Here is a 26,839-nt window from a genome sequence, read left to right on the forward strand (position 1 = left end):
TCCATAAATCTTGTGTTTAGGGCCCCTGGAAGCATGAAAATCACTTTAAACATGCTAATTTTAGCTCTAACACTGATGATCCACCTACAAATGTGAACTGACGTTCAAAAATAAAACATTTGAAAACGGACCATTTTCCACATTTCTGAAGCATGACGTAATGGGGGGGTGTTATCTCTTTTGTCAAAAATCAGCTGTTTTTGCTTCAACATTAAATGCCTCCAAATAGTATTTAATTCACTTCCCGAGCCCCTGGAAGCATGAAAATCACTTTAAACATGCTAATTTTAGCTCTAACACTGATGATCCACCTACAAATGTGAACTGACGTTCAAAAATAAAACATTTGAAAATGGACCATTTTCCACATTTCTGAAGCATGACGTAATGGGGGGGTGTTATCTCTTTTGTCGAAAATCAGACGTTTTTGCTCGAACATTAAATGCCTCCAAATGGTATTTAATTAACTTCCTGGGGTGAAGAAACCCTTTTTGAGAACTCAGAGTGAGTAAATTGGCCATTTTCGCACACTTTTAACCATTCCATAAATCTTGTGTTTAGGGCCCCTGGAAGCATGAAAATCACTTTAAACATGCTAATTTTAGCTCTAACACTGATGATCCACCTACAAATGTGAACTGAAGTTCAAAAATAAAACATTTGAAAACGGACCATTTTCCACATTTCTGAAGCATGACGTAATGGGGGGTGTTATCTCTTTTGTCAAAAATCTGCTGTTTTTGCTTGAACATTAAATGCCTCCAAATAGTATTTAATTCACTTCCCGAGCCCCTGGAAGCATGAAAATCACTTTAAACATGCTAATTTTAGCTCTAACATTGATGATCTACCTACAAATGTGAACTGACGATAAAAAATAAAACATTTGAAAATGGGCCATTTTCCACATTTCTGAAGCATGACGTAATGGGGGGGTGTTATCTCTTTTGTCGAAAATCAGCCGTTTTTGCTCGAACATTAAATGCCTCCAAATGGTATTTAATTAACTTCCCGGGGTGAAGAAACCCTTTTTGAGAACTCAGAGTGAGTAAATTGGCCATTTTCATGCACTTTTAACCATTCCATAAATCTTGTGTTTAGGGCCCCTGGAAGCATGAAAATCACTTTAAACATGCTAATTTTAGCTCTAACACTGATGATCCACCTACAAATGTGAACTGACGTTCAAAAATAAAACATTTGAAAACGGACCATTTTCCACATTTCTGAAGCATGACGTAATGGGGGGGTGTTATCTCTTTTGTCAAAAATCAGCTGTTTTTGCTCGAACATTAAATGCCTCCAAATAGTATTTAATTCACTTCCCGAGCCCCTGGAAGCATGAAAATCACTTTAAACATGCTAATTTTAGCTGTAACACTGATGATCCACCTACAAATGTGAACTGACGTTCAAAAATAAAACATTTGAAAATGGACCATTTTCCACATTTCTGAAGCATGACGTAATGGGGGGGGTGTTATCTCTTTTGTCGAAAATCAGCCGTTTTTGCTCGAACATTAAATGCCTCCAAATGGTATTTAATTAACTTCCCGGGGTGAAGAAACCCTTTTTGAGAACTCAGAGTGAGTAAATTGGCCATTTTCGTGCACTTTTAACCATTCCATAAATCTTGTGTTTAGGGCCCCTGGAAGCATGAAAATCACTTTAAACATGCTAATTTTAGCTATAACACTGATGATCCACCTACAAATGTGAACTGACGTTCAAAAATAAAACATTTGAAAACGGACCATTTTCCACATTTCTGAAGCATGACGTAATGGGGGGGTGTTATCTCTTTTGTCAAAAATCAGCTGTTTTTGATTGAACATTAAATGCCTCCAAATAGTATTTAATTCACTTCCCGAGCCCCTGGAAGCATGAAAATCACTTTAAACATGCTAATTTTAGCTCTAACACTGATGATCCACCTACAAATGTGAACTGACGTTCAAAAATAAAACATTTGAAAACGGACCATTTTCCACATTCCTGAAGCATGACGTAATGGGGGGGTGTTATCTCTTTTGTCGAAAATCAGCCGTTTTTGCTCGAACATTAAATGCCTCCAAATGGTATTTAATTAACTTCCCGGGGTGAAGAAACCCTTTTTGAGAAATCAGAGTGAGTACATTGGCCATTTTCATGCACTTTTAACCATTCCATAAATCTTGTGTTTAGGGCCCCTGGAAGCATCAAAATCACTTTAAACATGCTAATTTTAGCTCTAACACTGATGATCCACCTACAAATGTGAACTGACGTTCAAAAATAAAACATTTGAAAACGGACCATTTTCCACATTTCTGAAGCATGACGTAATGGGGGGTGTTATCTCTTTTGTCAAAAATCTGCTGTTTTTGCTTGAACATTAAATGCCTCCAAATAGTATTTAATTCACTTCCCGAGCCCCTGGAAGCATGAAAATCACTTTAAACATGCTAATTTTAGCTCTAACACTGATGATCCACCTACAAATGTGAACTGACGTTCAAAAATAAAACATTTGAAAACGGACCATTTTCCACATTTCTGAAGCATGACGTAATGGGGGGTGTTATCTCTTTTGTCGAAAATCAACCGTTTTTGCTCGAACATTAAATGCCTCCAAATGGTATTTAATTAACTTCCCGGGGTGAAGAAACCCTTTTTGAGAACTCAGAGTGAGTAAATTGGCCATTTTCATGGACTTTTCACCATTCCATAAATCTTGTGTTTAGGGCCCCTGGAAGCATGAAAATCACTTTAAACATGCTAATTTTAGCTCTAACACTGATGATCCACCTACAAATGTGAACTGACGTTCAAAAATAAAACATTTGAAAATGGACCATTTTCCACATTTCTGAAGCATGACGTAATGGGGGGGTGTTATCTCTTTTGTCAAAAATCTGCTGTTTTTGATTGAGCATTAAATGCCTCCAAATGTATTTAATTCACTTCCCGAGCCCCTGAAAGCATGAAAATCACTTTAAACATGCTAATTTTAGCTCTAACACTGATGATCCACCTACAAATGTGAACTGACGTTCAAAAATAAAACATTTGAAAACGGACCATTTTCCACATTTCTGAAGCATGACGTAATGGGGGGGGTGTTATCTCTTTTGTCGAAAATCAGACGTTTTTGCTCGAACATTAAATGCCTCCAAATGGTATTTAATTAACTTCCCAGGGTGAAGAAACCCTTTTTGAGAACTCAGAGTGAGTAAATTGGCCATTTTCATGCACTTTTAACCATTCCATAAATCTTGTGTTTAGGGCCCCTGGAAGCATGAAAATCACTTTAAACATGCTAATTTTAGCTCTAACACTGATGATCCACCTACAAATGTGAACTGACGTTCAAAAATAAAACATTTGAAAACGGACCATTTTCCACATTTCTGAAGCATGACGTAATGGGGGGGTGTTATCTCTTTTGTCAAAAATCTGCCGTTTTTGCTCGAACATTAAATGCCTCCAAATGGTATTTAATTAACTTCCCGAGCCCCTGGAAGCATGAAAATCACTTTAAACATGCTAATTTTAGCTCTAACACTGATGATCCACCTACAAATGTGAACTGACGTTCAAAAATAAAACATTTGAAAACGGACCATTTTCCACATTTCTGAAGCATGACGTAATGGGGGGGTGTTATCTCTTTTGTCGAAAATCAGCCGTTTTTGCTCGAACATTAAATGCCTCCAAATGGTATTTAATTAACTTCCCGGGGTGAAGAAACCCTTTTTGAGAACTCAGAGTGAGTAAATTGGCCATTTTCATGCACTTTTAACCATTCCATAAATCTTGTGTTTAGGGCCCCTGGAAGCATGAAAATCACTTTAAACATGCTAATTTTAGCTCTAACACTGATGATCCACCTACAAATGTGAACTGACGTTCACAAATAAAACATTTGAAAAATGACCATTTTCCACATTTCTGAAGAATGACGTAATGGGGGGTGTTATCTCTTTTGTCGAAAATCAGCCGTTTTTGCTCGAACATTAAATGCCTCCAAATAGTATTTAATTCACTTCCCGAGCCCCTGGAAGCATGAAAATCACTTTAAACATGCTAATTTTAGCTGTAACACTGATGATCCACCTACAAATGTGAAATGACGTTCAAAAATAAAACATTTGAAAATGGACCATTTTCCACATTTCTGAAGCATGACGTAATGGGGGGGGTGTTATCTCTTTTGTCGAAAATCAGCCGTTTTTGCTCGAACATTAAATGCCTCCAAATGGTATTTAATTAACTTCCCGGGGTGAAGAAACCCTTTTTGAGAACTCAGAGTGAGTAAATTGGCCATTTTCGCGCACTTTTAACCATTCCATAAATCTTGTGTTTAGGGCCCCTGGAAGCATGAAAATCACTTTAAACATGCTAATTTTAGCTCTAACACTGATGATCCACCTACAAATGTGAACTGACGTTCAAAAATAAAACATTTGAAAACGGACCATTTTCCACATTTCTGAAGCATGACGTAATGGGGGGGTGTTATCTCTTTTGTCAAAAATCAGCTGTTTTTGATTGAACATTAAATGCCTCCAAATAGTATTTAATTCACTTCCCGAGCCCCTGGAAGCATGAAAATCACTTTAAACATGCTAATTTTAGCTCTAACACTGATGATCCACCTACAAATGTGAACTGACGTTCAAAAATAAAACATTTGAAAACGGACCATTTTCCACATTCCTGAAGCATGACGTAATGGGGGGGTGTTATCTCTTTTGTCGAAAATCAGCCGTTTTTGCTCGAACATTAAATGCCTCCAAATGGTATTTAATTAACTTCCCGGGGTGAAGAAACCCTTTTTGAGAAATCAGAGTGAGTACATTGGCCATTTTCATGCACTTTTAACCATTCCATAAATCTTGTGTTTAGGGCCCCTGGAAGCATGAAAATCACTTTAAACATGCTAATTTTAGCTCTAACACTGATGATCCACCTACAAATGTGAACTGACGTTCAAAAATAAAACATTTGAAAACGGACCATTTTCCACATTTCTGAAGCATGACGTAATGGGGGGTGTTATCTCTTTTGTCAAAAATCTGCTGTTTTTGCTTGAACATTAAATGCCTCCAAATAGTATTTAATTCACTTCCCGAGCCCCTGGAAGCATGAAAATCACTTTAAACATGCTAATTTTAGCTCTAACATTGATGATCCACCTACAAATGTGAACTGACGATCAAAAATAAAACATTTGAAAACGGGCCATTTTCCACATTTCTGAAGCATGACGTAATGGGGGGGTGTTATCTCTTTTGTCGAAAATCAGCCGTTTTTGCTCGAACATTAAATGCCTCCAAATGGTATTTAATTAACTTCCCGGGGTGAAGAAACCCTTTTTGAGAACTCAGAGTGAGTAAATTGGCCATTTTCATGCACTTTTAACCATTCCATAAATCTTGTGTTTAGGGCCCCTGGAAGCATGAAAATCACTTTAAACATGCTAATTTTAGCTCTAACACTGATGATCCACCTACAAATGTGAACTGACGTTCAAAAATAAAACATTTGAAAACGGACCATTTTCCACATTTCTGAAGCATGACGTAATGGGGGGGTGTTATCTCTTTTGTCAAAAATCAGCTGTTTTTGCTTCAACATTAAATGCCTCCAAATAGTATTTAATTCACTTCCCGAGCCCCTGGAAGCATGAAAATCACTTTAAACATGCTAATTTTAGCTCTAACACTGATGATCCACCTACAAATGTGAACTGACGTTCAAAAATAAAACATTTGAAAATGGACCATTTTCCACATTTCTGAAGCATGACGTAATGGGGGGGTGTTATCTCTTTTGTCGAAAATCAGACGTTTTTGCTCGAACATTAAATGCCTCCAAATGGTATTTAATTAACTTCCTGGGGTGAAGAAACCCTTTTTGAGAACTCAGAGTGAGTAAATTGGCCATTTTCGCGCACTTTTAACCATTCCATAAATCTTGTGTTTAGGGCCCCTGGAAGCATGAAAATCACTTTAAACATGCTAATTTTAGCTCTAACACTGATGATCCACCTACAAATGTGAACTGAAGTTCAAAAATAAAACATTTGAAAACGGACCATTTTCCACATTTCTGAAGCATGACGTAATGGGGGGTGTTATCTCTTTTGTCAAAAATCTGCTGTTTTTGCTTGAACATTAAATGCCTCCAAATAGTATTTAATTCACTTCCCGAGCCCCTGGAAGCATGAAAATCACTTTAAACATGCTAATTTTAGCTCTAACATTGATGATCCACCTACAAATGTGAACTGACGATCAAAAATAAAACATTTGAAAACGGGCCATTTTCCACATTTCTGAAGCATGACGTAATGGGGGGGTGTTATCTCTTTTGTCGAAAATCAGCCGTTTTTGCTCGAACATTAAATGCCTCCAAATGGTATTTAATTAACTTCCCGGGGTGAAGAAACCCTTTTTGAGAACTCAGAGTGAGTAAATTGGCCATTTTCATGCACTTTTAACCATTCCATAAATCTTGTGTTTAGGGCCCCTGGAAGCATGAAAATCACTTTAAACATGCTAATTTTAGCTCTAACACTGATGATCCACCTACAAATGTGAACTGACGTTCAAAAGTAAAACATTTGAAAACGGACCATTTTCCACATTTCTGAAGCATGACGTAATGGGGGGGTGTTATCTCTTTTGTCAAAAATCAGCTGTTTTTGCTTCAACATTAAATGCCTCCAAATAGTATTTAATTCACTTCCCGAGCCCCTGGAAGCATGAAAATCACTTTAAACATGCTAATTTTAGCTCTAACACTGATGATCCACCTACAAATGTGAACTGACGTTCAAAAATAAAACATTTGAAAACGGACCATTTTCCACATTTCTGAAGCATGACGTAATGGGGGGGTGTTATCTCTTTTGTCAAAAATCTGCCGTTTTTGCTCGAACATTAAATGCCTCCAAATGGTATTTAATTAACTTCCCGAGCCCCTGGAAGCATGAAAATCACTTTAAACATGCTAATTTTAGCTCTAACACTGATGATCCACCTACAAATGTGAACTGACGTTCAAAAATAAAACATTTGAAAACGGACCATTTTCCACATTTCTGAAGCATGACGTAATGGGGGGTGTTATCTCTTTTGTCAAAAATCTGCTGTTTTTGCTCGAACATTAAATGCCTCCAAATGGTATTTAATTAACTTCCCGGGGTGAAGAAACCTTTTTGAGAACTCAGAGTGAGTAAATTGGCCATTTTCATGCACTTTTAACCATTCCATAAATCTTGTGTTTAGGGCCCCTGGAAGCATGAAAATCACTTTAAACATGCTAATTTTAGCTCTAACACTGATGATCCACCTACAAATGTGAACTGACGTTCAAAAATAAAACATTTGAAAATGGACCATTTTCCACATTTCTGAAGCATGACGTAATGGGGGGGGTGTTATCTCTTTTGTCGAAAATCAGCCGTTTTTGCTCGAACATTAAATGCCTCCAAATGGTATTTAATTAACTTCCCGGGGTGAAGAAACCCTTTTTGAGAACTCAGAGTGAGTAAATTGGCCATTTTCGCGCACTTTTTAACCATTCCATAAATCTTGTGTTTAGGGCCCCTGGAAGCATGAAAATCACTTTAAACATGCTAATTTTAGCTATAACACTGATGATCCACCTACAAATGTGAACTGACGTTCAAAAATAAAACATTTGAAAACGGACCATTTTCCACATTTCTGAAGCATGACGTAATGGGGGGGTGTTATCTCTTTTGTCAAAAATCAGCTGTTTTTGATTGAACATTAAATGCCTCCAAATAGTATTTAATTCACTTCCCGAGCCCCTGGAAGCATGAAAATCACTTTAAACATGCTAATTTTAGCTCTAACACTGATGATCCACCTACAAATGTGAACTGACGTTCAAAAATAAAACATTTGAAAACGGACCATTTTCCACATTCCTGAAGCATGACGTAATGGGGGGGTGTTATCTCTTTTGTCGAAAATCAGCCGTTTTTGCTCGAACATTAAATGCCTCCAAATGGTATTTAATTAACTTCCCGGGGTGAAGAAACCTTTTTGAGAAATCAGAGTGAGTACATTGGCCATTTTCATGCACTTTTAACCATTCCATAAATCTTGTGTTTAGGGCCCTTGGAAGCATGAAAATCACTTTAAACATGCTAATTTTAGCTCTAACACTGATGATCCACCTACAAATGTGAACTGACGTTCAAAAATAAAACATTTGAAAACGGACCATTTTCCACATTTCTGAAGCATGACGTAATGGGGGGTGTTATCTCTTTTGTCAAAAATCTGCTGTTTTTGCTTGAACATTAAATGCCTCCAAATAGTATTTAATTCACTTCCCGAGCCCCTGGAAGCATGAAAATCACTTTAAACATGCTAATTTTAGCTCTAACATTGATGATCCACCTACAAATGTGAACTGACGATCAAAAATAAAACATTTGAAAACGGGCCATTTTCCACATTTCTGAAGCATGACGTAATGGGGGGGTGTTATCTCTTTTGTCGAAAATCAGCCGTTTTTGCTCGAACATTAAATGCCTCCAAATGGTATTTAATTAACTTCCCGGGGTGAAGAAACCCTTTTTGAGAACTCAGAGTGAGTAAATTGGCCATTTTCATGCACTTTTAACCATTCCATAAATCTTGTGTTTAGGGCCCCTGGAAGCATGAAAATCACTTTAAACATGCTAATTTTAGCTCTAACACTGATGATCCACCTACAAATGTGAACTGACGTTCAAAAATAAAACATTTGAAAACGGACCATTTTCCACATTTCTGAAGCATGACGTAATGGGGGGGTGTTATCTCTTTTGTCAAAAATCAGCTGTTTTTGCTTCAACATTAAATGCCTCCAAATAGTATTTAATTCACTTCCCGAGCCCCTGGAAGCATGAAAATCACTTTAAACATGCTAATTTTAGCTCTAACACTGATGATCCACCTACAAATGTGAACTGACGTTCAAAAATAAAACATTTTAAAACGGACCATTTTCCACATTTCTGAAGCATGACGTAATGGGGGGGGTGTTATCTCTTTTGTCAAAAATCTGCAGTTTTTGCTCGAACATTAAATGCCTCCAAATGGTATTTAATTAACTTCCCGAGCCCCTGGAAGCATGAAAATCACTTTAAACATGCTAATTTTAGCTCTAACACTGATGATCCACCTACAAATGTGAACTGACGTTCAAAAATAAAACATTTGAAAACGGACCATTTTCCACATTTCTGAAGCATGACGTAATGGGGGGTGTTATCTCTTTTGTCAAAAATCTGCTGTTTTTGCTCGAACATTAAATGCCTCCAAATGGTATTTAATTAACTTCCCGGGGTGAAGAAACCCTTTTTGAGAACTCAGAGTGAGTAAATTGGCCATTTTCATGCACTTTTAACCATTCCATAAATCTTGTGTTTAGGGCCCCTGGAAGCATGAAAATCACTTTAAACATGCTAATTTTAGCTCTAACACTGATGATCCACCTACAAATGTGAACTGACGTTCAAAAATAAAACATTTGAAAATGGACCATTTTCCACATTTCTGAAGCATGACGTAATGGGGGGGGTGTTATCTCTTTTGTCGAAAATCAGCCGTTTTTGCTCGAACATTAAATGCCTCCAAATGGTATTTAATTAACTTCCCGGGGTGAAGAAACCCTTTTTGAGAACTCAGAGTGAGTAAATTGGCCATTTTCGCGCACTTTTAACCATTCCATAAATCTTGTGTTTAGGGCCCCTGGAAGCATGAAAATCACTTTAAACATGCTAATTTTAGCTATAACACTGATGATCCACCTACAAATGTGAACTGACGTTCAAAAATAAAACATTTGAAAACGGACCATTTTCCACATTTCTGAAGCATGACGTAATGGGGGGGTGTTATCTCTTTTGTCAAAAATCAGCTGTTTTTGATTGAACATTAAATGCCTCCAAATAGTATTTAATTCACTTCCCGAGCCCCTGGAAGCATGAAAATCACTTTAAACATGCTAATTTTAGCTCTAACACTGATGATCCACCTACAAATGTGAACTGACGTTCAAAAATAAAACATTTGAAAACGGACCATTTTCCACATTCCTGAAGCATGACGTAATGGGGGGGTGTTATCTCTTTTGTCGAAAATCAGCCGTTTTTGCTCGAACATTAAATGCCTCCAAATGGTATTTAATTAACTTCCCGGGGTGAAGAAACCCTTTTTGAGAAATCAGAGTGAGTACATTGGCCATTTTCATGCACTTTTAACCATTCCATAAATCTTGTGTTTAGGGCCCCTGGAAGCATGAAAATCACTTTAAACATGCTAATTTTAGCTCTAACACTGATGATCCACCTACAAATGTGAACTGACGTTCAAAAATAAAACATTTGAAAACGGACCATTTTCCACATTTCTGAAGCATGACGTAATGGGGGGTGTTATCTCTTTTGTCAAAAATCTGCTGTTTTTGCTTGAACATTAAAGGCCTCCAAATAGTATTTAATTCACTTCCCGAGCCCCTGGAAGCATGAAAATCACTTTAAACATGCTAATTTTAGCTCTAACATTGATGATCCACCTACAAATGTGAACTGACGATCAAAAATAAAACATTTGAAAACGGGCCATTTTCCACATTTCTGAAGCATGACGTAATGGGGGGGTGTTATCTCTTTTGTCGAAAATCAGCCGTTTTTGCTCGAACATTAAATGCCTCCAAATGGTATTTAATTAACTTCCCGGGGTGAAGAAACCCTTTTTGAGAACTCAGAGTGAGTAAATTGGCCATTTTCATGCACTTTTAACCATTCCATAAATCTTGTGTTTAGGGCCCCTGGAAGCATGAAAATCACTTTAAACATGCTAATTTTAGCTCTAACACTGATGATCCACCTACAAATGTGAACTGACGTTCAAAAATAAAACATTTGAAAACGGACCATTTTCCACATTTCTGAAGCATGACGTAATGGGGGGGTGTTATCTCTTTTGTCAAAAATCAGCTGTTTTTGCTTCAACATTAAATGCCTCCAAATAGTATTTAATTCACTTCCCGAGCCCCTGGAAGCATGAAAATCACTTTAAACATGCTAATTTTAGCTCTAACACTGATGATCCACCTACAAATGTGAACTGACGTTCAAAAATAAACATTTGAAAATGGACCATTTTCCACATTTCTGAAGCATGACGTAATGGGGGGGTGTTATCTCTTTTGTCGAAAATCAGACGTTTTTGCTCGAACATTAAATGCCTCCAAATGGTATTTAATTAACTTCCTGGGGTGGAGAAACCCTTTTTGAGAACTCAGAGTGAGTAAATTGGCCATTTTCGCGCACTTTTAACCATTCCATAAATCTTGTGTTTAGGGCCCCTGGAAGCATGAAAATCACTTTAAACATGCTAATTTTAGCTCTAACACTGATGATCCACCTACAAATGTGAACTGACGTTCAAAAATAAAACATTTGAAAACGGACCATTTTCCACATTTCTGAAGCATGACGTAATGGGGGGTGTTATCTCTTTTGTCAAAAATCTGCTGTTTTTGCTTGAACATTAAATGCCTCCAAATAGTATTTAATTCACTTCCCGAGCCCCTGGAAGCATGAAAATCACTTTAAACATGCTAATTTTAGCTCTAACATTGATGATCCACCTACAAATGTGAACTGACGATCAAAAATAAAACATTTGAAAACGGGCCATTTTCCACATTTCTGAAGCATGACGTAATGGGGGGGTGTTATCTCTTTTGTCGAAAATCAGCCGTTTTTGCTCGAACATTAAATGCCTCCAAATGGTATTTAATTAACTTCCCGGGGTGAAGAAACCCTTTTTGAGAACTCAGAGTGAGTAAATTGGCCATTTTCATGCACTTTTAACCATTCCATAAATCTTGTGTTTAGGGCCCCTGGAAGCATGAAAATCACTTTAAACATGCTAATTTTAGCTCTAACACTGATGATCCACCTACAAATGTGAACTGACGTTCAAAAATAAAACATTTGAAAACGGACCATTTTCCACATTTCTGAAGCATGACGTAATGGGGGGGTGTTATCTCTTTTGTCAAAAATCAGCTGTTTTTGCTTCAACATTAAATGCCTCCAAATAGTATTTAATTCACTTCCCGAGCCCCTGGAAGCATGAAAATCACTTTAAACATGCTAATTTTAGCTCTAACACTGATGATCCAACTACAAATGTGAACTGACGTTCAAAAATAAAACATTTGAAAACGGACCATTTTCCACATTTCTGAAGCATGACGTAATGGGGGGGTGTTATCTCTTTTGTCAAAAATCTGCCGTTTTTGCTCGAACATTAAATGCCTCCAAATGGTATTTAATTAACTTCCCGAGCCCCTGGAAGCATGAAAATCACTTTAAACATGCTAATTTTAGCTCTAACACTGATGATCCACCTACAAATGTGAACTGACGTTCAAAAATAAAACATTTGAAAACGGACCATTTTCCACATTTCTGAAGCATGACGTAATGGGGGGTGTTATCTCTTTTGTCAAAAATCTGCTGTTTTTGCTCGAACATTAAATGCCTCCAAATGGTATTTAATTAACTTCCCGGGGTGAAGAAACCCTTTTTGAGAACTCAGAGTGAGTAAATTGGCCATTTTCATGCACTTTTAACCATTCCATAAATCTTGTGTTTAGGGCCCCTGGAAGCATGAAAATCACTTTAAACATGCTAATTTTAGCTCTAACACTGATGATCCACCTACAAATGTGAACTGACGTTCAAAAATAAAACATTTGAAAATGGACCATTTTCCACATTTCTGAAGCATGACGTAATGGGGGGGTGTTATCTCTTTTGTCGAAAATCAGCCGTTTTTGCTCGAACATTAAATGCCTCCAAATGGTATTTAATTAACTTCCCGGGGTGAAGAAACCCTTTTTGAGAACTCAGAGTGAGTAAATTGGCCATTTTCGCGCACTTTTAACCATTCCATAAATCTTGTGTTTAGGGCCCCTGGAAGCATGAAAATCACTTTAAACATGCTAATTTTAGCTATAACACTGATGATCCACCTACAAATGTGAACTGACGTTCAAAAATAAAACATTTGAAAACGGACCATTTTCCACATTTCTGAAGCATGACGTAATGGGGGGGTGTTATCTCTTTTGTCAAAAATCAGCTGTTTTTGATTGAACATTAAATGCCTCCAAATAGTATTTAATTCACTTCCCGAGCCCCTGGAAGCATGAAAATCACTTTAAACATGCTAATTTTAGCTCTAACACTGATGATCCACCTACAAATGTGAACTGACGTTCAAAAATAAAACATTTGAAAACGGACCATTTTCCACATTCCTGAAGCATGACGTAATGGGGGGGTGTTATCTCTTTTGTCGAAAATCAGCCGTTTTTGCTCGAACATTAAATGCCTCCAAATGGTATTTAATTAACTTCCCGGGGTGAAGAAACCCTTTTTGAGAAATCAGAGTGAGTACATTGGCCATTTTCATGCACTTTTAACCATTCCATAAATCTTGTGTTTAGGGCCCCTGGAAGCATGAAAATCACTTTAAACATGCTAATTTTAGCTCTAACACTGATGATCCACCTACAAATGTGAACTGACGTTCAAAAATAAAACATTTGAAAACGGACCATTTTCCACATTTCTGAAGCATGACGTAATGGGGGGTGTTATCTCTTTTGTCAAAAATCTGCTGTTTTTGCTTGAACATTAAATGCCTCCAAATAGTATTTAATTCACTTCCCGAGCCCCTGGAAGCATGAAAATCACTTTAAACATGCTAATTTTAGCTCTAACATTGATGATCCACCTACAAATGTGAACTGACGATCAAAAATAAAACATTTGAAAACGGGCCATTTTCCACATTTCTGAAGCATGACGTAATGGGGGGGTGTTATCTCTTTTGTCAAAAATCTGCTGTTTTTGCTCGAACATTAAATGCCTCCAAATGGTATTTAATTAACTTCCCGGGGTGAAGAAACCCTTTTTGAGAACTCAGAGTGAGTAAATTGGCCATTTTCATGCACTTTTAACCATTCCATAAATCTTGTGTTTAGGGCCCCTGGAAGCATGAAAATCACTTTAAACATGCTAATTTTAGCTCTAACACTGATGATCCACCTACAAATGTGAACTGACGTTCAAAAATAAAACATTTGAAAATGGACCGTTTTCCACATTTCTGAAGCATGACGTAATGGGGGGGGTGTTATCTCTTTTGTCGAAAATCAGCCGTTTTTGCTCGAACATTAAATGCCTCCAAATGGTATTTAATTAACTTCCCGGGGTGAAGAAACCCTTTTTGAGAACTCAGAGTGAGTAAATTGGCCATTTTCGCGCACTTTTAACCATTCCATAAATCTTGTGTTTAGGGCCCCTGGAAGCATGAAAATCACTTTAAACATGCTAATTTAGCTATAACACTGATGATTCACCTACAAATGTGAACTGACGTTCAAAAATAAAACATTTGAAAACGGACCATTTTCCGCATTTCTGAAGCATGACGTAATGGGGGGGTGTTATCTCTTTTGTCAAAAATCAGCTGTTTTTGATTGAACATTAAATGCCTCCAAATAGTATTTAATTCACTTCCCGAGCCCCTGGAAGCATGAAAATCACTTTAAACATGCTAATTTTAGCTCTAACACTGATGATCCACCTACAAATGTGAACTGACGTTCAAAAATAAAACATTTGAAAACGGACCATTTTCCACATTCCTGAAGCATGACGTAATGGGGGGGTGTTATCTCTTTTGTCGAAAATCAGCCGTTTTTGCTCGAACATTAAATGCCTCCAAATGGTATTTAATTAACTTCCCGGGGTGAAGAAACCCTTTTTGAGAAATCAGAGTGAGTACATTGGCCATTTTCATGCACTTTTAACCATTCCATAAATCTTGTGTTTAGGGCCCCTGGAAGCATGAAAATCACTTTAAACATGCTAATTTTAGCTCTAACACTGATGATCCACCTACAAATGTGAACTGAAGTTCAAAAATAAAACATTTGAAAACGGACCATTTTCCACATTTCTGAAGCATGACGTAATGGGGGGTGTTATCTCTTTTGTCAAAAATCTGCTGTTTTTGCTTGAACATTAAATGCCTCCAAATAGTATTTAATTCACTTCCCGAGCCCCTGGAAGCATGAAAATCACTTTAAACATGCTAATTTTAGCTCTAACATTGATGATCCACCTACAAATGTGAACTGACGATCAAAAATAAAACATTTGAAAACGGGCCATTTTCCACATTTCTGAAGCATGACGTAATGGGGGGGTGTTATCTCTTTTGTCGAAAATCAGCCGTTTTTGCTCGAACATTAAATGCCTCCAAATGGTATTTAATTAACTTCCCGGGGTGAAGAAACCCTTTTTGAGAACTCAGAGTGAGTAAATTGGCCATTTTCATGCACTTTTAACCATTCCATAAATCTTGTGTTTAGGGCCCCTGGAAGCATGAAAATCACTTTAAACATGCTAATTTTAGCTCTAACACTGATGATCCACCTACAAATGTGAACTGACGTTCAAAAGTAAAACATTTGAAAACGGACCATTTTCCACATTTCTGAAGCATGACGTAATGGGGGGGTGTTATCTCTTTTGTCAAAAATCACTGTTTTTGCTTCAACATTAAATGCCTCCAAATAGTATTTAATTCACTTCCCGAGCCCCTGGAAGCATGAAAATCACTTTAAACATGCTAATTTTAGCTCTAACACTGATGATCCACCTACAAATGTGAACTGACGTTCAAAAATAAAACATTTGAAAACGGACCATTTTCCACATTTCTGAAGCATGACGTAATGGGGGGGTGTTATCTCTTTTGTCAAAAATCTGCCGTTTTTGCTCGAACATTAAATGCCTCCAAATGGTATTTAATTAACTTCCCGAGCCCCTGGAAGCATGAAAATCACTTTAAACATGCTAATTTTAGCTCTAACACTGATGATCCACCTACAAATGTGAACTGACGTTCAAAAATAAAACATTTGAAAACGGACCATTTTCCACATTTCTGAAGCATGACGTAATGGGGGGGTGTTATCTCTTTTGTCAAAAATCAGCTGTTTTTGCTTCAACATTAAATGCCTCCAAATAGTATTTAATTCACTTCCCGAGCCCCTGGAAGCATGAAAATCACTTTAAACATGCTAATTTTAGCTCTAACACTGATGATCCAACTACAAATGTGAACTGACGTTCAAAAATAAAACATTTGAAAACGGACCATTTTCCACATTTCTGAAGCATGACGTAATGGGGGGGTGTTATCTCTTTTGTCAAAAATCTGCCGTTTTTGCTCGAACATTAAATGCCTCCAAATGGTATTTAATTAACTTCCCGAGCCCCTGGAAGCATGAAAATCACTTTAAACATGCTAATTTTAGCTCTAACACTGATGATCCACCTACAAATGTGAACTGACGTTCAAAAATAAAACATTTGAAAACGGACCATTTTCCACATTTCTGAAGCATGACGTAATGGGGGGTGTTATCTCTTTTGTCAAAAATCTGCTGTTTTTGCTCGAACATTAAATGCCTCCAAATGGTATTTAATTAACTTCCCGGGGTGAAGAAACCCTTTTTGAGAACTCAGAGTGAGTAAATTGGCCATTTTCATGCACTTTTAACCATTCCATAAATCTTGTGTTTAGGGCCCCTGGAAGCATGAAAATCACTTTAAACATGCTAATTTTAGCTCTAACACTGATGATCCACCTACAAATGTGAACTGACGTTCAAAAATAAAACATTTGAAAATGGACCATTTTCCACATTTCTGAAGCATGACGTAATGGGGGGGTGTTATCTCTTTTGTCGAAAATCAGCCGTTTTTGCTCGAACATTAAATGCCTCCAAATGGTATTTAATTAACTTCCCGGGGTGAAGAAACCCTTTTTGAGAACTCAGAGTGAGTAAATTGGCCATTTTCGCGCACTTTTAACCATTCCATAAATCTTGTGTTTAGGGCCCCTGGAAGCATGAAAATCACTTTAAACATGCTAATTTTAGCTATAACACTGATGATCCACCTACAAATGTGAACTGACGTTCAAAAATAAAACATTTGAAAACGGACCATTTTCCACATTTCTGAAGCATGACGTAATGGGGGGGTGTTATCTCTTTTGTCAAAAATCAGCTGTTTTTGATTGAACATTAAATGCCTCCAAATAGTATTTAATTCACTTCCCGAGCCCCTGGAAGCATGAAAATCACTTTAAACATGCTAATTTTAGCTCTAACACTGATGATCCACCTACAAATGTGAACTGACGTTCAAAAATAAAACATTTGAAAACGGACCATTTTCCACATTCCTGAAGCATGACGTAATGGGGGGGTGTTATCTCTTTTGTCGAAAATCAGCCGTTTTTGCTCGAACATTAAATGCCTCCAAATGGTATTTAATTAACTTCCCGGGGTGAAGAAACCCTTTTTGAGAAATCAGAGTGAGTACATTGGCCATTTTCATGCACTTTTAACCATTCCATAAATCTTGTGTTTAGGGCCCCTGGAAGCATGAAAATCACTTTAAACATGCTAATTTTAGCTCTAACACTGATGATCCACCTACAAATGTGAACTGACGTTCAAAAATAAAACATTTGAAAACGGACCATTTTCCACATTTCTGAAGCATGACGTAATGGGGGGTGTTATCTCTTTTGTCAAAAATCTGCTGTTTTTGCTTGAACATTAAATGCCTCCAAATAGTATTTAATTCACTTCCCGAGCCCCTGGAAGCATGAAAATCACTTTAAACATGCTAATTTTAGCTCTAACATTGATGATCCACCTACAAATGTGAACTGACGATCAAAAATAAAACATTTGAAAACGGGCCATTTTCCACATTTCTGAAGCATGACGTAATGGGGGGGTGTTATCTCTTTTGTCAAAAATCTGCTGTTTTTGCTCGAACATTAAATGCCTCCAAATGGTATTTAATTAACTTCCCGGGGTGAAGAAACCCTTTTTGAGAACTCAGAGTGAGTAAATTGGCCATTTTCATGCACTTTTAACCATTCCATAAATCTTGTGTTTAGGGCCCCTGGAAGCATGAAAATCACTTTAAACATGCTAATTTTAGCTCTAACACTGATGATCCACCTACAAATGTGAACTGACGTTCAAAAATAAAACATTTGAAAATGGACCGTTTTCCACATTTCTGAAGCATGACGTAATGGGGGGGGTGTTATCTCTTTTGTCGAAAATCAGCCGTTTTTGCTCGAACATTAAATGCCTCCAAATGGTATTTAATTAACTTCCCGGGGTGAAGAAACCCTTTTTGAGAACTCAGAGTGAGTAAATTGGCCATTTTCGCGCACTTTTAACCATTCCATAAATCTTGTGTTTAGGGCCCCTGGAAGCATGAAAATCACTTTAAACATGCTAATTTAGCTATAACACTGATGATTCACCTACAAATGTGAACTGACGTTCAAAAATAAAACAATTGAAAACGGACCATTTTCCGCATTTCTGAAGCATGACGTAATGGGGGGGTGTTATCTCTTTTGTCAAAAATCAGCTGTTTTTGATTGAACATTAAATGCCTCCAAATAGTATTTAATTCACTTCCCGAGCCCCTGGAAGCATGAAAATCACTTTAAACATGCTAATTTTAGCTCTAACACTGATGATCCACCTACAAATGTGAACTGACGTTCAAAAATAAAACATTTGAAAACGGACCATTTTCCACATTCCTGAAGCATGACGTAATGGGGGGGTGTTATCTCTTTTGTCGAAAATCAGCCGTTTTTGCTCGAACATTAAATGCCTCCAAATGGTATTTAATTAACTTCCCGGGGTGAAGAAACCCTTTTTGAGAAATCAGAGTGAGTACATTGGCCATTTTCATGCACTTTTAACCATTCCATAAATCTTGTGTTTAGGGCCCCTGGAAGCATGAAAATCACTTTAAACATGCTAATTTTAGCTCTAACACTGATGATCCACCTACAAATGTGAACTGAAGTTCAAAAATAAAACATTTGAAAACGGACCATTTTCCACATTTCTGAAGCATGACGTAATGGGGGGTGTTATCTCTTTTGTCAAAAATCTGCTGTTTTTGCTTGAACATTAAATGCCTCCAAATAGTATTTAATTCACTTCCCGAGCCCCTGGAAGCATGAAAATCACTTTAAACATGCTAATTTTAGCTCTAACATTGATGATCCACCTACAAATGTGAACTGACGATCAAAAATAAAACATTTGAAAACGGGCCATTTTCCACATTTCTGAAGCATGACGTAATGGGGGGGTGTTATCTCTTTTGTCGAAAATCAGCCGTTTTTGCTCGAACATTAAATGCCTCCAAATGGTATTTAATTAACTTCCCGGGGTGAAGAAACCCTTTTTGAGAACTCAGAGTGAGTAAATTGGCCATTTTCATGCACTTTTAACCATTCCATAAATCTTGTGTTTAGGGCCCCTGGAAGCATGAAAATCACTTTAAACATGCTAATTTTAGCTCTAACACTGATGATCCACCTACAAATGTGAACTGACGTTCAAAAGTAAAACATTTGAAAACGGACCATTTTCCACATTTCTGAAGCATGACGTAATGGGGGGGTGTTATCTCTTTTGTCAAAAATCACTGTTTTTGCTTCAACATTAAATGCCTCCAAATAGTATTTAATTCACTTCCCGAGCCCCTGGAAGCATGAAAATCACTTTAAACATGCTAATTTTAGCTCTAACACTGATGATCCACCTACAAATGTGAACTGACGTTCAAAAATAAAACATTTGAAAACGGACCATTTTCCACATTTCTGAAGCATGACGTAATGGGGGGTGTTATCTCTTTTGTCAAAAATCTGCTGTTTTTGCTCGAACATTAAATGCCTCCAAATGGTATTTAATTAACTTCCCGGGGTGAAGAAACCCTTTTTGAGAACTCAGAGTGAGTAAATTGGCCATTTTCATGCACTTTTAACCATTCCATAAATCTTGTGTTTAGGGCCCCTGGAAGCATGAAAATCACTTTAAACATGCTAATTTTAGCTCTAACACTGATGATCCACCTACAAATGTGAACTGACGTTCAAAAATAAAACATTTGAAAATGGACCATTTTCCACATTTCTGAAGCATGACGTAATGGGGGGTGTTATCTCTTTTGTCAAAAATCTGCTGTTTTTGCTCGAACATTAAATGCCTCCAAATGGTATTTAATTAACTTCCCGGGGTGAAGAAACCCTTTTTGAGAACTCAGAGTGAGTAAATTGGCCATTTTCATGCACTTTTAACCATTCCATAAATCTTGTGTTTAGGGCCCCTGGAAGCATGAAAATCACTTTAAACATGCTAATTTTAGCTCTAACACTGATGATCCACCTACAAATGTGAACTGACGTTCAAAAATAAAACATTTGAAAATGGACCATTTTCCACATTTCTGAAGCATGACGTAATGGGGGGGGTGTTATCTCTTTTGTCGAAAATCAGCCGTTTTTGCTCGAACATTAAATGCCTCCAAATGGTATTTAATTAACTTCCCGGGGTGAAGAAACCCTTTTTGAGAACTCAGAGTGAGTAAATTGGCCATTTTCGCGCACTTTTAACCATTCCATAAATCTTGTGTTTAGGGCCCCTGGAAGCATGAAAATCACTTTAAACATGCTAATTTTAGCTATAACACTGATGATCCACCTACAAATGTGAACTGACGTTCAAAAATAAAACATTTGAAAACGGACCATTTTCCACATTTCTGAAGCATGACGTAATGGGGGGGTGTTATCTCTTTTGTCAAAAATCAGCTGTTTTTGATTGAACATTAAATGCCTCCAAATAGTATTTAATTCACTTCCCGAGCCCCTGGAAGCATGAAAATCACTTTAAACATGCTAATTTTAGCTCTAACACTGATGATCCACCTACAAATGTGAACTGACGTTCAAAAATAAAACATTTGAAAACGGACCATTTTCCACATTCCTGAAGCATGACGTAATGGGGGGGTGTTATCTCTTTTGTCGAAAATCAGCCGTTTTTGCTCGAACATTAAATGCCTCCAAATGGTATTTAATTAACTTCCCGGGGTGAAGAAACCCTTTTTGAGAAATCAGAGTGAGTACATTGGCCATTTTCATGCACTTTTAACCATTCCATAAATCTTGTGTTTAGGGCCCTTGGAAGCATGAAAATCACTTTAAACATGCTAATTTTAGCTCTAACACTGATGATCCACCTACAAATGTGAACTGACGTTCAAAAATAAAACATTTGAAAACGGACCATTTTCCACATTTCTGAAGCATGACGTAATGGGGGGTGTTATCTCTTTTGTCAAAAATCTGCTGTTTTTGCTTGAACATTAAATGCCTCCAAATAGTATTTAATTCACTTCCCGAGCCCCTGGAAGCATGAAAATCACTTTAAACATGCTAATTTTAGCTCTAACATTGATGATCCACCTACAAATGTGAACTGACGATCAAAAATAAAACATTTGAAAACGGGCCATTTTCCACATTTCTGAAGCATGACGTAATGGGGGGGTGTTATCTCTTTTGTCGAAAATCAGCCGTTTTTGCTCGAACATTAAATGCCTCCAAATGGTATTTAATTAACTTCCCGGGGTGAAGAAACCCTTTTTGAGAACTCAGAGTGAGTAAATTGGCCATTTTCATGCACTTTTAACCATTCCATAAATCTTGTGTTTAGGGCCCCTGGAAGCATGAAAATCACTTTAAACATGCTAATTTTAGCTCTAACACTGATGATCCACCTACAAATGTGAACTGACGTTCAAAAATAAAACATTTGAAAACGGACCATTTTCCACATTTCTGAAGCATGACGTAATGGGGGGGTGTTATCTCTTTTGTCAAAAATCAGCTGTTTTTGCTTCAACATTAAATGCCTCCAAATAGTATTTAATTCACTTCCCGAGCCCCTGGAAGCATGAAAATCACTTTAAACATGCTAATTTTAGCTCTAACACTGATGATCCACCTACAAATGTGAACTGACGTTCAAAAATAAAACATTTTAAAACGGACCATTTTCCACATTTCTGAAGCATGACGTAATGGGGGGGGTGTTATCTCTTTTGTCAAAAATCTGCAGTTTTTGCTCGAACATTAAATGCCTCCAAATGGTATTTAATTAACTTCCCGAGCCCCTGGAAGCATGAAAATCACTTTAAACATGCTAATTTTAGCTCTAACACTGATGATCCACCTACAAATGTGAACTGACGTTCAAAAATAAAACATTTGAAAACGGACCATTTTCCACATTTCTGAAGCATGACGTAATGGGGGGTGTTATCTCTTTTGTCAAAAATCTGCTGTTTTTGCTCGAACATTAAATGCCTCCAAATGGTATTTAATTAACTTCCCGGGGTGAAGAAACCCTTTTTGAGAACTCAGAGTGAGTAAATTGGCCATTTTCATGCACTTTTAACCATTCCATAAATCTTGTGTTTAGGGCCCCTGGAAGCATGAAAATCACTTTAAACATGCTAATTTTAGCTCTAACACTGATGATCCACCTACAAATGTGAACTGACGTTCAAAAATAAAACATTTGAAAATGGACCATTTTCCACATTTCTGAAGCATGACGTAATGGGGGGGGTGTTATCTCTTTTGTCGAAAATCAGCCGTTTTTGCTCGAACATTAAATGCCTCCAAATGGTATTTAATTAACTTCCCGGGGTGAAGAAACCCTTTTTGAGAACTCAGAGTGAGTAAATTGGCCATTTTCGCGCACTTTTAACCATTCCATAAATCTTGTGTTTAGGGCCCCTGGAAGCATGAAAATCACTTTAAACATGCTAATTTTAGCTATAACACTGATGATCCACCTACAAATGTGAACTGACGTTCAAAAATAAAACATTTGAAAACGGACCATTTTCCACATTTCTGAAGCATGACGTAATGGGGGGGTGTTATCTCTTTTGTCAAAAATCAGCTGTTTTTGATTGAACATTAAATGCCTCCAAATAGTATTTAATTCACTTCCCGAGCCCCTGGAAGCATGAAAATCACTTTAAACATGCTAATTTTAGCTCTAACACTGATGATCCACCTACAAATGTGAACTGACGTTCAAAAATAAAACATTTGAAAACGGACCATTTTCCACATTCCTGAAGCATGACGTAATGGGGGGGTGTTATCTCTTTTGTCGAAAATCAGCCGTTTTTGCTCGAACATTAAATGCCTCCAAATGGTATTTAATTAACTTCCCGGGGTGAAGAAACCCTTTTTGAGAAATCAGAGTGAGTACATTGGCCATTTTCATGCACTTTTAACCATTCCATAAATCTTGTGTTTAGGGCCCCTGGAAGCATGAAAATCACTTTAAACATGCTAATTTTAGCTCTAACACTGATGATCCACCTACAAATGTGAACTGACGTTCAAAAATAAAACATTTGAAAACGGACCATTTTCCACATTTCTGAAGCATGACGTAATGGGGGGTGTTATCTCTTTTGTCAAAAATCTGCTGTTTTTGCTTGAACATTAAAGGCCTCCAAATAGTATTTAATTCACTTCCCGAGCCCCTGGAAGCATGAAAATCACTTTAAACATGCTAATTTTAGCTCTAACATTGATGATCCACCTACAAATGTGAACTGACGATCAAAAATAAAACATTTGAAAACGGGCCATTTTCCACATTTCTGAAGCATGACGTAATGGGGGGGTGTTATCTCTTTTGTCGAAAATCAGCCGTTTTTGCTCGAACATTAAATGCCTCCAAATGGTATTTAATTAACTTCCCGGGGTGAAGAAACCCTTTTTGAGAACTCAGAGTGAGTAAATTGGCCATTTTCATGCACTTTTAACCATTCCATAAATCTTGTGTTTAGGGCCCCTGGAAGCATGAAAATCACTTTAAACATGCTAATTTTAGCTCTAACACTGATGATCCACCTACAAATGTGAACTGACGTTCAAAAATAAAACATTTGAAAACGGACCATTTTCCACATTTCTGAAGCATGACGTAATGGGGGGGTGTTATCTCTTTTGTCAAAAATCAGCTGTTTTTGCTTCAACATTAAATGCCTCCAAATAGTATTTAATTCACTTCCCAAGCCCCTGGAAGCATGAAAATCACTTTAAACATGCTAATTTTAGCTCTAACACTGATGATCCACCTACAAATGTGAACTGACGTTCAAAAATAAACATTTGAAAATGGACCATTTTCCACATTTCTGAAGCATGACGTAATGGGGGGGTGTTATCTCTTTTGTCGAAAATCAGACGTTTTTGCTCGAACATTAAATGCCTCCAAATGGTATTTAATTAACTTCCTGGGGTGGAGAAACCCTTTTTGAGAACTCAGAGTGAGTAAATTGGCCATTTTCGCGCACTTTTAACCATTCCATAAATCTTGTGTTTAGGGCCCCTGGAAGCATGAAAATCACTTTAAACATGCTAATTTTAGCTCTAACACTGATGATCCACCTACAAATGTGAACTGACGTTCAAAAATAAAACATTTGAAAACGGACCATTTTCCACATTTCTGAAGCATGACGTAATGGGGGGTGTTATCTCTTTTGTCAAAAATCTGCTGTTTTTGCTTGAACATTAAATGCCTCCAAATAGTATTTAATTCACTTCCCGAGCCCCTGGAAGCATGAAAATCACTTTAAACATGCTAATTTTAGCTCTAACATTGATGATCCACCTACAAATGTGAACTGACGATCAAAAATAAAACATTTGAAAACGGGCCATTTTCCACATTTCTGAAGCATGACGTAATGGGGGGGTGTTATCTCTTTTGTCGAAAATCAGCCGTTTTTGCTCGAACATTAAATGCCTCCAAATGGTATTTAATTAACTTCCCGGGGTGAAGAAACCCTTTTTGAGAACTCAGAGTGAGTAAATTGGCCATTTTCATGCACTTTTAACCATTCCATAAATCTTGTGTTTAGGGCCCCTGGAAGCATGAAAATCACTTTAAACATGCTAATTTTAGCTCTAACACTGATGATCCACCTACAAATGTGAACTGACGTTCAAAAATAAAACATTTGAAAACGGACCATTTTCCACATTTCTGAAGCATGACGTAATGGGGGGGTGTTATCTCTTTTGTCAAAAATCAGCTGTTTTTGCTTCAACATTAAATGCCTCCAAATAGTATTTAATTCACTTCCCGAGCCCCTGGAAGCATGAAAATCACTTTAAACATGCTAATTTTAGCTCTAACACTGATGATCCAACTACAAATGTGAACTGACGTTCAAAAATAAAACATTTGAAAACGGACCATTTTCCACATTTCTGAAGCATGACGTAATGGGGGGGTGTTATCTCTTTTGTCAAAAATCTGCCGTTTTTGCTCGAACATTAAATGCCTCCAAATGGTATTTAATTAACTTCCCGAGCCCCTGGAAGCATGAAAATCACTTTAAACATGCTAATTTTAGCTCTAACACTGATGATCCACCTACAAATGTGAACTGACGTTCAAAAATAAAACATTTGAAAACGGACCATTTTCCACATTTCTGAAGCATGACGTAATGGGGGGTGTTATCTCTTTTGTCAAAAATCTGCTGTTTTTGCTCGAACATTAAATGCCTCCAAATGGTATTTAATTAACTTCCCGGGGTGAAGAAACCCTTTTTGAGAACTCAGAGTGAGTAAATTGGCCATTTTCATGCACTTTTAACCATTCCATAAATCTTGTGTTTAGGGCCCCTGGAAGCATGAAAATCACTTTAAACATGCTAATTTTAGCTCTAACACTGATGATCCACCTACAAATGTGAACTGACGTTCAAAAATAAAACATTTGAAAATGGACCATTTTCCACATTTCTGAAGCATGACGTAATGGGGGGGTGTTATCTCTTTTGTCGAAAATCAGCCGTTTTTGCTCGAACATTAAATGCCTCCAAATGGTATTTAATTAACTTCCCGGGGTGAAGAAACCCTTTTTGAGAACTCAGAGTGAGTAAATTGGCCATTTTCGCGCACTTTTAACCATTCCATAAATCTTGTGTTTAGGGCCCCTGGAAGCATGAAAATCACTTTAAACATGCTAATTTTAGCTATAACACTGATGATCCACCTACAAATGTGAACTGACGTTCAAAAATAAAACATTTGAAAACGGACCATTTTCCACATTTCTGAAGCATGACGTAATGGGGGGGTGTTATCTCTTTTGTCAAAAATCAGCTGTTTTTGATTGAACATTAAATGCCTCCAAATAGTATTTAATTCACTTCCCGAGCCCCTGGAAGCATGAAAATCACTTTAAACATGCTAATTTTAGCTCTAACACTGATGATCCACCTACAAATGTGAACTGACGTTCAAAAATAAAACATTTGAAAACGGACCATTTTCCACATTCCTGAAGCATGACGTAATGGGGGGGTGTTATCTCTTTTGTCGAAAATCAGCCGTTTTTGCTCGAACATTAAATGCCTCCAAATGGTATTTAATTAACTTCCCGGGGTGAAGAAACCCTTTTTGAGAAATCAGAGTGAGTACATTGGCCATTTTCATGCACTTTTAACCATTCCATAAATCTTGTGTTTAGGGCCCCTGGAAGCATGAAAATCACTTTAAACATGCTAATTTTAGCTCTAACACTGATGATCCACCTACAAATGTGAACTGACGTTCAAAAATAAAACATTTGAAAACGGACCATTTTCCACATTTCTGAAGCATGACGTAATGGGGGGTGTTATCTCTTTTGTCAAAAATCTGCTGTTTTTGCTTGAACATTAAATGCCTCCAAATAGTATTTAATTCACTTCCCGAGCCCCTGGAAGCATGAA

Source organism: Lissotriton vulgaris, chromosome 7, assembly GCF_964263255.1.
Source record: "Lissotriton vulgaris chromosome 7, aLisVul1.2, whole genome shotgun sequence".
Taxonomy (NCBI): domain Eukaryota; kingdom Metazoa; phylum Chordata; class Amphibia; order Caudata; family Salamandridae; genus Lissotriton; species Lissotriton vulgaris.